General features: G+C 39.3%; 1 long non-coding RNA gene across 7 annotated transcripts in view; it reads left to right on the top strand.

Annotated features, from left to right (window-relative positions):
- LOC106730215 overlaps positions 1-13631 on the top strand; it is an 84411-nt gene that overhangs the window by 57598 nt on the left and 13182 nt on the right. Inside the window, exon 9 of one of the 7 annotated variants that reach the window (XR_004319938.1) lies at positions 3539-3920. The exons of the other annotated variants lie outside the window; for them this stretch is intronic. This is a non-coding gene — a long non-coding RNA (uncharacterized LOC106730215). Of the gene's footprint in view, positions 1-3538; positions 3921-13631 lie in introns of those variants that run through there. 7 annotated transcript variants of the gene reach the window in all.

Here is a 13631-nt window from a genome sequence, read left to right as displayed (position 1 = left end):
GAGCAGAATGAGTTGAAGTGTCTAAATGATGGTTCCAGGCAACCCAAGACAACTTCACAGATCCCCACTCTTTCCAGTGCAACTTGGGGAATGGCAGAATGATTTCCCGTGAGCCAGAATTGCACAGAAGTTGAAAATCATGCCAAAGTAGAGGACTTAAACAGAAATTAATGAGTGTCAGAAAGGAAAAAAACTTCATTACCTGTAGTGGATACTGTGTTATTATTTCACTCAGATTCCCTTCTTAGTGTCAATTCATCCAGTCTCCGCTGCCAGGAACACCATCTACAGACCCTAACTGCTCCATCCACAGCCATATCCCGCCCCCACCCCAGGAGGTGACCTGTGTCCAGCAGCTAACTGAGCTGATGCACGAATAAAATGGCCCAGCCCTCCACCTCTATTTGACATCACTCTGAAGAGCCATCCCAGTTCCAGAACTCTCGGGGGGATTGACTGAGACCTCAGACATTGCTCTGCCCAATCCTGCCTCATTTCCTTCCCATTTATCTCCTAAGAACTCTCCCCAGTAAAAATTTTAACTTAGTTCTCCACTTCATTCTGTTTCCAGGGAATCCAACCTAAGACACTGGCGTACCTGAGCTTATAATTTGAGAGTTCACAATTCTGCTTTAAACAACTTCTCCAGGTTTGGAGATAAATGATCTTAGAGGTTCCTGGTGCTTTTTTCCTTCACTCATCTTTAGCTTCAGTTCTCTCGTGCCAATTTTACTTCTACCCTTTACTATCTGGTAACGGTCATGGAAGTAAGGCCAAAGTAGGAATACTGTTTTAACCTTTACTGTATCACTTGTTACCATCATTGTTCAAACAGTGGCCCAGTGTCTCCTTTGCCATCTTTTTTTATAAATCTACTCTCTTAGTAACTTTCAAATATATAATCCAGTGTTATTAACTGTAGTCCCCATGTTATACATTGCATCCTCCTGACATTTATTTTACAACAGGAAATTTGTACCTCTTGGCCATCTTCTTTTGAGCAAAGTGAAAGGACCCCTTTCTTTGTCTTCAGTATTTTTCAAAATCTCATCTCAGTCTAAGATTTTAGCTTTTATTTTTCAATCTTATAAACTTCAAGAATTTTGTAACTTACAATAGATGATGACTTCAGGGTCCCAAACCAGCTTATAGAGACCTCCTTTGCAAATCCTACCTAAGTGGTCTAGGAGGTCACCTCAGAGTGTTGGGGTAGTTGGCACCTTCTGTTTTATTTGCAGACTTGGAAGCCTCAGCTAACAGGGACCTAGAAAGAGTCTCATTTAATATCCTGTTACACAGGCAATAACCTAAATACTTGTCATCAAGTGGGTGTTTGAATTCAACCATGACATATCCATTACAATGGAAAACCATTATCACCGCTAAAAATATTCAGAGTGATTTATGGATAAAATCATGACATGAAAAATGTTATTGTTAAATAAAAGAATAAGTTGTTGAAGAATATTTGTAGGCAAACAGGTTTGTGTTTTTATTTTTAAAAGGATATGTGTTTGGTGTATCACAGAAAGCATATGTATGTTCATATATGGACAGAAAACGTCAGGAACAATGCATTAGTGTATTAATAGTGATCATATCTAGGGAGTGGAATCTGGAAGTTGAGAAGTGCAGAGGGGGAAATTTGTTTTTATGTAACGTTCTTAAGTTTTTGAATTTTTAAAATAATAACCAATTATTATTTTTATAAATTAAAAAGAAAGGAAAATAGCACTTTAGTGAGAATGTATAGTGTATACTGTTGTATTCTGTTTTTATTTTAAAGTGGACTTTCCAAGATTACTAGCCTGGGAGACAGAAAATATGGATTCCATCTGTTCTGCCATTAACCAATTTAGATGCAGGAATAGGGTATCCAAGAGGAAGCATTATTTTATTGCTTTAAAAATAATGCAAATAATTTTAAAACCATCAGCACATACACAGCAAGTCAGTATGACATTGGCACCTGGGAAAGGAATCTTATCATCAAAGGAGGACCAGCACTGACGCCCCAGGAACGGAGGCATTTAATCTTTATTTTTAACATGGACATTCTTTTCTTCTGCTAAATGCACCCTTTTCTTTAATAATTAAAGCAATATACAATGTATGTTTGATGGACCACAAATGGGCTGTTTTAGTTAGCATAAAATTCAAGTTAACTTATGTATACTCCAGAATGACTTCCCCGTACCTCAGTGTGTGGAAAATTCTTTCATCAGCTGCAAAGAGTGCAATCAGTCAACAAGCTCCATCTGTTGGTGCCTTCGTGTCTGCTCCAGCTCTCAAGCCAAAGCCACTCTTCCAGGGTAGACCCCAGCCAATGGCTGGGCATGGTGAGGGTCCCGGCCATCTCTGCCCTCGGTGGGAGTCCTCATGGGCAAGCTTTGCTCCAGAGCTGCTCACTGTGTTAGCCAAGACTGTCAGACCTGCATCATCGTCTGAGGCTCTCCCTGCCCAATACTGTTTCCTCCCCAGTTCATCTCTAAATTTTGTTCTAGTTACCCCTCAATAAGCTTTTGCCCTCCTAACTCTGCATCTGCTTCCCACAGTACCCAACTGACACAAATTTCTGAAACAAGGGCTTTACATAAAACTAGCTGGTAGCATTTGGTTTTACTGACTTGCATGTATAGCACTTGTATAGCTAAACTTCACTCCAGGGAAAAACTGTTAGTAAATGTTTTAACTGAACTTTGGATTGATAGAGTAGTGATTGGACTTGGAAGAGCATGGTCCATCATATAGGACCATGGATTTGAAAATGGACTTGAGAAATTTATCCCTAGCTTGAAAATGGCTTTACATTAAAAAAAAAAAAATCACACGTGGCAATAGTCAATGTAGAAAACCTCATGACATCTTTAGTTTATAATGCTGATACTAATGGCTATCATTTATTGAGTATTTACTCTGTGGCAGGAAATGTGCTAAGCATTTTACATACATTATCCCATTTAGTTCTAAAGGCTGATGTCTAAACAATATTAATTCATGAATTAGTTAATTGCTCTTAATAGTTTCAGCTTTAGCCAGGAAGTACATTAGCACTAGATCTGGAAATTGCTATCCTGGCGATATAATAAGTGTGTTCATTCAAATGTTAATGTATAATGGTGGATCTTGGGAACAGGAATAGTATGGCAAGGTGATTAGCTTAGGCCCGTAAAGTGTATACCATAGGAGTAATTATAAACTTTCCAACTACATTATTTATTTAGAAAAAAATACTGTTTTCCCTATGTGAAAAAAAATCACATTTCTGATATGTGACTTAAAAAATTATGATATGATAAATCTGTGATTGATTTATACCATTTTCATCCAAGTATTTCTTTTAAAATCTGAGTCCTTCACAAAATGCATATGAAAAACGTTTTTCTTACGTAGGGTCGTATATAGTCAGGCCACTCAGGATGGCTGCTGTCTTGCTCTCTGCACATCCGCTGCTCGACCAGTCCCTGCTTCACCTACACCCTGCTCAACAAGAACGTGCTTGCCCCCTGCCCCAGCTAGTGATTGTTCTACTCCTTAGGCCAGAACGGTTCCACCTGCTAGTTTATTCAAGGGAGACATCTGCCCTTGTGATGTTCGTGAAGGTTGTTAACCAGAGGGGCCATGAGGGATGTGCCCCCAGCTGCTGGTTTCCTTGGTAACTGATGAGCCAACCTGACGTCAGTTCCCCCAAGAAGTGAGCACTGCTGTCATGTTCTGTCTGCCGTCTACGGTGGGGCGTCGCTCCAGGACCCTCTGCTTCAGGTATGTAAGTTTCCCTATCCTATAAGCCATTGAAGGCCTATCGCTGTATCCGGGCTCTTTCTTCGGTCTCGAGACTGGGCAACTGAAAGTCTTGCAGGCATTCAGGGTGCAGCCCCACAGGGAGTATATCAAGGATGGGAAAGTTGCCTGAGAGTGGAGCCGACACCACCAAATCCCAAAGTAGGGACCCCTGGCTATTTGGAAGGGATTGGATTTTGTCAAATGCTTTCCCTGTATCAATTGATACTATCACTGATTCTTCTTCTTTACCTTTGTTTATATGGTGGATTACTTTGTTGTTGTTGTTGTTGTTTTAATGTTGACCTTTCTTGCATATATGGAATAAATCCCACTTGGCCATGTTATATACTCCTTTTTACACATTGTTGGATCGATTTGTTAATATTTGGTTGAGGATTTTGCATCTAAGTTCTTGAGAGAGATTGGTGGGTAGGTTTCCTTTTTGTACTGTCTTTGGTTTTGATAGCAGAGTAGTACTGGCTTTATGAATTGGGAGATGACCCCCTTTCTTCTACTTTCTGGAAGGGATTATGTAAAACTGATGTTAATTTCTTTAAATGTTTGGCAGAATTCTCCAATGAAATTACCTGGGCCTGGAGATTCTCTTTCGGACTTTCGAATTACAAATAGATCATATAGATTATTTCATGCTGGTTGAGTTCTGATAATTTGTGGGTTTTTTCCTGGCTGTTTTGAAAGGAAAGAGGAAAACATTCAATGAGAGGGTCACATATAATACAAAGATTTTACTAAGAATTTGTAGAGTGTAAAGTATCTTATACTCGGGATTTAACTGTGGATTTGTTGATCCTGAATCTAAACCATCACTAAATGCAATGTTGAGGGCTTTTTGGTGTTTTCCTTCTTCCACCCTAAATTTCTGATTTTATTGGCTCTTTTCAGATCATTGAAAATAAATGGTTCAATTTTTATGCAACCCAAACCCCAAGATCCTAACAAGTATTTCATTTGAAATCATACATGGAGTCTAGAAAATAAAAACCTGCTGTCGAAATAATACTTTAGATGTGTGTTTGCTATTTCTACAGCTGTACTGGTTTCACACACAAGCACAAGCAGCTGGATAGTCTGCCTTCCAATGATGATGAGCATTTAAGAAAATGCATAAACCCATTTTATAAACCTACTATTTAGGAATGTTTCCTTTTTACTTCTCTGGGTTGTTGGGAAGAATTTTTCTGTGTGATCTTGATTTTATAGGATGCAATGGATAGCTTAGTGCCTGTAGCAGTTAATACAGCAAGTTGCACTAAATCAAATTCACTTCATTACAATGCTCCTGAGAAAAGTTAATCAGAGAAAAACGTAAAGCTTACTTCATTTATTGAAAATAAAATTTCAGGTTGTGTTTAATATACTTAACAGGAAAAAAAAAGGCCAGTTGTTTGAGTACATTGAGGAAGAGTAAAATCTGCCTTTCACTTTGTTCAATTAACGTTACTTGACCAAAGAATCACAATGTTCCCCCTTCTAAGAGATCAGAGAATCTTCAGTTTGAAAGTGTTCAGTTTTCACTAAAGAATTATTTGCTGGAAGCTTTAAGTGTACTTGTCATAGTATTAAACAGAACACCGTTATAACTTGCTTTGAATTGAAATCAAGTGCTGTTATCTGCTGACTGAAAATTAAAGGTGCATTTAGAGGGATCTCAAAAACACCTGTTAACTTTGGAAAACAGGTCCGAGGCAAGAATGTTTTCAGTTTTGCCTATTATAATAACTCACAATAATCCACAATTTGGGACTTATATGTGCTTTTTTCATTATAGAAATTTAAAATTACACAATTTCATGCAGCTTATGAAAATATTCAATTATCCATGAGCCTCCAAATAGTCTAACTAAAAATGGAACCCGGTCAACTGAGTAGCAATTAAATGACACTGAGAAAGAGAAATTTAATTCCATGACCTAGAAAAGCACCACCTAAAAATGGTGCTTTTCTTGTTGTCTCTTTAGTCCCAGTGTCTTTCATAATACCAGCTGTACAGCAGGCGCTCAAAAAACACATGTTCATTAAATAAACAATCATAGATCAAATAGCTTTTAATTTTTTTTCAGAGGGTCTAGGTGCATCACACACAGGTGAATAGTATATAGAACACAGGAGAATGTTAAGCATTTTAACCGAACAAAGGGAAATGGAATAAGCAAAGTGACAAAACTCAAAAGAATGAAAAAACAAGTCTGGAGGTGGTAAACAGCCCTTGGTAAATGTTTGGATCTGGTTTCACATAGACTTCAAGTCTAGTGAGGCATAAACACTTAACACAATTAAGCACGATGGTATTTTAAAATTGACCTCTTTGCCTTAGGCGTCTCACCCCTATTTGAGTCAAGTATTGGCCAGGCTGCTATTAGTAATCCTTAGACAGTTATTCAGATTTTTGCATCCTACTATAAAAACTGCACACCACCGAATACGGCTTGGGCATCTATAGTCTAACACTAAACATAGCTCCTTTAACAAATTTTTTTTCTAAATAATTGCCCAAGAAACGTTGGACGATAAGTATACACTAGAAATGGTGTGTTGTCCGAAGCTGGAAGCTGCAGATTCCAAATGTCAGTCGCCAGTTGCTATCCTGCTGCTGAGAGTTGCCCCTCCCTCTGCTTCTACTCAGCGCCTGCTGCCTGCAGGGTCCTTAAAGCTGGCTGCTGCTCAGCTTTCTCCTTTAGGGCTGGCCCTGCTTTAGCTGGATGCAGGATCAGCGTCTACCTGGAGTGTGGCCAGCCTCATGCCTAGGGCCTTGCGGCTGGGTTTGTCATCACATGATTGCTGGGGAAGAGCATTTCACTCCAGGCCAGGAGCTGGAAAGAACGCAGAGCCTGGACGCAGGGCAGCCTGTTGCTGCAGTGAGAACACAATGAGTTGTCTTGCCTCAGATTAACAGCACCTCTTATTTTTGTTTGAGGCAGGCCCAGGAATGGCAAGACAACTGGGGACATGTTGAAGCCATAATTCTTGACTGGCTTAAACTCATCTTAGGGAAAAATGTGAACAGCAGGCATTTAGGAAAGAGCTGTACACGTAATATACCCAATTATATTTCCACAATTGTTTATTGTATTTCCAAACTCATAAAATTAAAAAAAGAATGTACTTACTATTTTGGATTTTTAATTTAAAATAGACTTAAAATGTAAGCTTGTTGGTGTTAAGTCTTTGGCTGGTTTAAAACATTCCTTTGAAGACAGTATGTCTAAGAACGAATCTAGGCACAAACTGTTTCTGTAGGATTACCCTTGTATATTTTCACTCACACGTGATTGTACTACTGTAGAATATGACTCCAGGATAAGCTCCCAGGAGTAATATTCCAAACCACGCTACAAAGCTGGCGTGAGAAAGAAACTAACACCGCTTAACAGTGCAAGGTTTCTTCTGGGCTGATGAAAAAGTTTGGAACTAGAGAAGTGGTGCTTGCACAGCTGTATTGGATGCCACTGAATTACACTTGAAGACGGTGAATTTTACGTTCTGTGAATTTCACCTCAACAAGGAAAAAAAAGTAAAAACAAAATCAAAAAAAAAAAAAAGGGAAAGGGAAACAACAAAAAAGTAGAAACAAAACAACAAAAAAATAGCTACCATTTTCTCTGCCCCGTGAGCATTAAAATCTAGGAACTCAGCTTCACTGTAGCACCAGCCTCAGCACCGAAGCCATTTCTGTTTCATAAACGTGACCCTTGCGACCACGATGCCTTCTGAAAGCCAGACATTCATGCCCAGGGAAACCGCTCAGAACGTGTGCATGTTGCTAGCACAGACGTTTATGATTGTAAATCAGGTTACTGTCTCAGGTTACTGTCTGTAATCTAGCAGCAAAGGAGACTTAAGAAAGTTAGACTCATAATGTGGAGGTTTACTAGAATCCAGAAAAGCCATTTAAAAGATGGTGGGCTGCCAAAAAATGGTTAAGATTTATTATATCCCCCTTGCCATGTGGATGTCATGGACACTGATTGAGAATTTGATTAAGTTCCAAGAGGAAACCTTGGCACCGTTTACCTCCCAGATAATCAGGCAAAAGCTTGGTTTTTGCTACAGCACCCAGTTTCTGCTGGGGGTCATTATAGTATAATCAATATTTGGAGAATATACTCCACAATTTGGAGTATTAGAGTATCTACTCCAAGTTGGAGTGGATACTCAAATCCATCGTTTGTTGTTAAATTGGCCTGAATTCTTCTCCTAGGCATCACATTCCCATGCAGTACGTTTAATCATTGACTTATTTAAACATAGGACTGTGCTGAGAGGGCACCAGAGATGCTACCCTTGGAATTAGCCACAACATTAATTTTTAATATATATTTTTTGAAATATAGTTGATTTACAATATTAGCTTTAGGTGTACAGCACAGTTATTCAGTTGTATCTATATTTTTAGATTATTTTCCATTATAGCTTATTATAAGATATTGAATATAGTTCCCTGTGCTATACAGTGAATCCTTGTTGCTTATCTGTTTTATGTATAGTAGTTTTTATCTGTTAACTCCGTACTCTTAATTTACCCCTCCCACTCCTTTCCCCTTGAGTAACCATAGTTTGTTTTCTGTGTCTGTGATTGTTTCTCTTTTGTATATAGATTCATTTGTATTATTTTTAAGATTTCACATGTAAGTGGTATTATATATTTATCTTTCTGTCTGACTTAGTATGATAATCCCTAGGTCCATCCATGTTGCTGCAAAAGGCAATATTTCATTCTTTTTACGGCTGAGTAATAGTCTGTTGTATATATATACCACATCTTCCTTATCCATTCATCTGTTGGGCATTTAGGTTGCGCCCATGTCTTGGCTATTGTAAATAGTGCTGCTATGAACATTGGGGTGAATGCATCTTTTCATATTAGGGTTTTCTCCGGACATATGCCCAGGAGTGGGATTGCTGGATCATATTGTAACTCTGTTTAGTTTTTTAAGGAATCTCCAAACTGTTTTCCATAGTGGGTGCACCAATTTACATTCCCACCAACAGTGTAGGAGGGGTTCCCTTTCTCCACACCTTCTCCAGCATTTATTATTTGTAGACTTTTGGATGATGGCTATTCTGAACAGTGTGGGGTGATACTGCCTCGTAGTTTTGACTTGCATTTCTCTAGTAATTAGCAGTGTTGAGCATCTTTTCATGTGCCTGTTGGCCATCTGTATATCATCTTTGGAAAAATGTCTATTTAGGAGTTCAGCCCATTTTTGATTAGGTTATTTGTTTTTTTGATAGTGAGCTGTTTGTATATTTTAGAAGTTAAGTCCTTGTTGGTTGCGTTGTTTGCAAATATTTTCTCCCAGTCTATAGGTTATCTTCATTTTGTTTATGGTTTCCTTTTGCTGTGCAAAAGCTTGTAAGTTTGATTAGGTCCCATTTTGTTCATTTTTGCTTTTATTATTATTCATTAATTAATTAATTTATTTATTGCTTTGGGAGACTGATCTAAGAAAATATTGCTAGGATTTACGTCCAAGAATGTTTTGCCTATATACTCTTCTAGGAGTTTCATGGTGTCATGTCTTCTATTTAAGTCTTTAAGCCACTTTGAGTTTATTTTTGTATGTGATATGAGGGAGTGTTCTAACTTCATTGATTTACATGTAGCCATCTACATGGCTGTCCAGCTTTCCCAACACCACTTGCTGAAGAGATCGTATTTTGCCATTGTATTTCTTGCCTCTTTTGTTAATTGGCCATAGGTGTGTGGGTTTATTACCGCACTCTCTAGTCTGTTCCATTGACCCTATGTTTTTCTGCCAATACCACACTTTTTTTTATTACTGTAGCTTTGTAATATTGTCTGAAGTCTGGGACAGTTATGTCTTCAACTTTTTCCTCAGGATTCCTTTGGCAATTATGAGCCTTTTGGGTTCCATATAAATTTCTAGATTATTTGTTCTAGTTCTGTGAAAAATATCACAGATAATTTGATAGGGATCACATTAAATCTGTAGATTGCTTTGGGTAGTGTGACCATTTTAACAATATTTCTATACTGTGTTGAATAGAAGTAGTGAGAGTGGGCATCCTTGTCTGGTTGTAGGTTTTACTGGGAAGGCTTTCATAGTTGAGTATTGTGTTGGCTGTGGGTTTGTCATTTATAGCTTTTATTGTGCTGAGATATGTTTCCTCTATGTCCGCTTTGGTAAGAGTTTTAACCATGCATGAATGTTGAATTTTATCAAATGCTCTTTTGCCTCTGTTGAGATGATCATTTGTCTTGTCTTTTGTTAATATGCATAATCAATGTGAAACACCATATGTTGAACCACCTTTGTGACCCTGGAATGAATCCAACTTAAGGTGTATTGCTGGATTTGGTTTGCAATATTTGTTGAGTTTTTTTCATTGATAATCACCAAAGATATTGGCCTGCCATTTTCTCCTTTTTGTAGTGTCTTTGTCTGGTTTTGGTATCAGGGTGATGGTGGCTTCAAAGAATGAATTTGGGGATGTTCCCTCTTCTTCAGTCTTTCTAGAACAACATTTCCCCACCTTTTGCACAAATATAAAAACTACTCTGTATACTAATGTGTTTGGAAGGATATGATTCTTGGGGGGAAAAGCCAGGTCTTTTTTGCTTCTAAGTGGAAGAAGAGATTTTCCTTAGAGTTTTCCATTAACCATCAGCTTTCTAGAAAGGATCCACCAAGAACTCTCAGAAAAATGTCAAAATTAGGCTGTGCATAATTCATTCTACTGAGTTTAAGCCTCCTTTCAATACACTACAATCATAAGCTGCTATCCAGTTTGTAAAGTTGTTTCTACATCTGCATTCTCATTTGATCATCAGAGTGGTCTTGTGGTAAATGTGGGAGAGGACCAGTGCTTTTGATAGCAGTTCTGGGACCCAACCAAGGATCTCATGAATATTTTGTGAATTACTTACTTTGTGAATTATCCAAAGCGCATTTTGAAATCCAGGCAGGTTTCTACCTACTGATTAGTCCATTTTAGAAGGACCTTCTCCCACAATCAGGCATCAATGTCATAATTACCATTTACCAAGTGCTCACCTCCTGCCACTGTCCATCCCTCATGTCATACAGTTATCATGACAACCCTGCGAGGAAGGTATTATAATTCCTGTTAACAGATGAGGAAACTAAGGCTTCAGAGTTTAACTAATTTGTCCAAGCAAACCAACTAATGCTCACAGAAGGGAAACCAATTTAAACAAGAACTCAAATAAATATAACTAGGAAGGCACATCTTTTGGAGGAAAATCCCATGGCACATTCAAAGCAAAACATAAAGTGTTTTAAATTCCACTATTTCTTTCTTTTTACCTCCAAATTGGCTGTGTTTTATTTAGGCATTTAGGAGTTGGTTTTCTTTTTATAGAAGTCTGGTAGAAGTATAGTTCAAAAATGTTCACATTAAACAATAACATACTTCACATATTGTACACATCAAATATTTCAGTACTTTGGTTCTGTTAAAGACTTTAAAAATGAGATGATGAATTTGTCATTCCACCAAGTGTGAATGATCTCGGTCAGCTAGGGTTTTGGAGTAACACTGTGTTTCCAGATATGAGAGGCAATGTGCTTTATACAGATAAAGACTACATGTTCTGATAGTGGTGGTGCTGGTGGTTTTCATTTTTTATCTTTAGTACAGAAAATAATGATTTTATGGTTGAGTTTTAGACTGGTAGTCATAAGTTCAAACACCTTCTAAAAGATTTTTTTTTTTTACATTTTAATCCCACATTTTGTGATTTGGATGTAAAATAGGACCACTTCATGTTTATCGTTTTGCTGTTAATTGTAGTTATAATCACTTTGACAAAATTCTTTGATTTGTAATATATTTACTGGCTTGCTTAAGTGATTGTCAATCTTTTATATATTTGCCTTTCCTATTGTGATTTTCCCCCCCTTTCCTATAGATTCTTGCTTCTTTTCTATTTAGAGAAGACCTTTCAATATTTCTTTTATGGTAGATTTAGTATTACTGTATTTAGTTTTTGCTTATCTGAGAAATTATTTCTCCTTCTCTTCTAAATGATACTCTCTGCCCAGCAAGATTATCCCAGGTTGCAGGATTATCCCTTTCAGGACTTTGAATACATCATGCCACTCTGCTCTGCCCTACAAAGTGCCTGCAGAGAAATCGACTGACAGTCTTATGGGTGTTCCCTTGCCTCTTTTTTTTTTTTTTTTTTTTTCTCTTGCTGCCTTTAGAATCCTCTCTTTAACTTTTGCCATTTTAATTATGATGTCTTGGTGTGGGTCTGTTTGGGTTCGTCTTGTCTGGGACCCTCTGTGCTCCCTGTTCCTGGATATGTTTCCTTCTTTATGGCAGAAAACTTTACAAACCTAATTTCTTCAATACATTTTCCCTTTCTTCCTCTCTTCTTTCCTATGCATAGAACCCTGATTATGCATAGGTTGTCATGCTTTATATTATCCCATAGATCTCATATGTTGCTTTCATTTTTTTTTTCTCATTTGACTTTCTGCCTGCTGTTCTGATTGGTTGACTTCCATTATCTTACCTTTTGGATCACTTATTCTTCATTATTTAGTCTGCTGTTCATTCCTTCTATATTGGTTTCATTTTGGTGGTTGAGTTGTGTAATTTTGATTGGTTTCTCTTCATAGTTCCTTGTTCCTTGTTATAGTGATATTTCTATTGATACTCTTAATTCCTTTTTATTACATTTTTGACGTGGCGTTGGGTAGACTGACGTCTATTCGATTATTTGTTCTTTCAGGGGATTTCTCTTGTTCTTTTGATTGGGAGTTGCCCTGCTTTTTCATTTTATTTAATTTTCTTTGTCTCTTTGCATTTAGGAGAAACAGTTATCTACTGTGGTCTTAGAGCGGTGTTTCTCTGTAGGAACATCACGTGTGGACTGTGAGCCTGTATTGTTGGTGTGAGGGCTGTCTTGGGTATGGATGCCAGTCACATCTTTCCTCGGAGCGTGCTGGCTGTTGTCCCCTTGATGGGGGTGTGATTGGTGATTGAGTCCAGAGCCTTTGCTGGATGCTGGGTGGGGCCTCCCCTTTGCTCTGTCAGGGTCCGAGTCTGCTTCCCAGTGGTTGGGGTAGAAGCCTTGAGGGTCAAGTTCGATAGGGCTTTGGTGCTCTTGAGTGTGTGGTCTGTCTGCAGGAGGGTGATCGCTGAAGATGGCCCCTGCGGTCACAGTAAACTTATCTGCTGCTCTGCAGGTGGCCGCGGTTCTGCCCAGGAGCCGCCCAAGGTCTTGTCCCCTCCTTCCTTGTGCTCATGCCGGGCCTAGTTGCTTAGACTGCGGTTGAAGTGGGCTGGTGCTGGGGGCCAGGGTGCCGTGGCTGCTGGAATCAAGGTGGTTGTACAGCTGCCGGGGACCTGGGCCACCCCCATGGCAGGCCTCTCCCAGGACCTGTCCGCCCCAGATCTGGCCCTGAGCTACGGTGTGGGGTGGGTGGAACTGGAGCACGCCTGCTGGGAAACAAGCTGCCGTGTATTCCTCCCCAGGGCCTGTCTGCCCAGACATGTCCCTTTCTGTGGCACAACCCAGTGTGTATGCCAGCAAATGCCGCCTGCTGCCAGACTGCCCCTACCATGTGTGCACTGAGGATGGGCTCCGATGCTGGAGCTGGCCCCGCTGTGCATGTGCTGATAGTGGCTCTGAGGTTCAGCCCTTATCACGGCCCAGGCCCTTCAGGCTGTCTCAGCACAGCTAGACTGAGTCCTCTCCCAGGGCCTGTCTGCCGGAGATGCCGTGGTGAGGTGGCAGCTGTCAGCCCCGGTCTCTTTCCTCCCTGATTGCTAGCAAGCCGGCACACACACACACTCCTTGCAGAGTCCAGGCCCCTCCAGCCCTTCTGTCTGTC

Source organism: Camelus ferus, chromosome 5 (assembly GCF_009834535.1).
Source record: "Camelus ferus isolate YT-003-E chromosome 5, BCGSAC_Cfer_1.0, whole genome shotgun sequence".
Classification (NCBI taxonomy): Eukaryota; Metazoa; Chordata; class Mammalia; order Artiodactyla; family Camelidae; genus Camelus; species Camelus ferus.
Note: the sequence above shows the minus strand (reverse complement) of the source record. Positions and strands in the feature narration are given on the sequence as shown.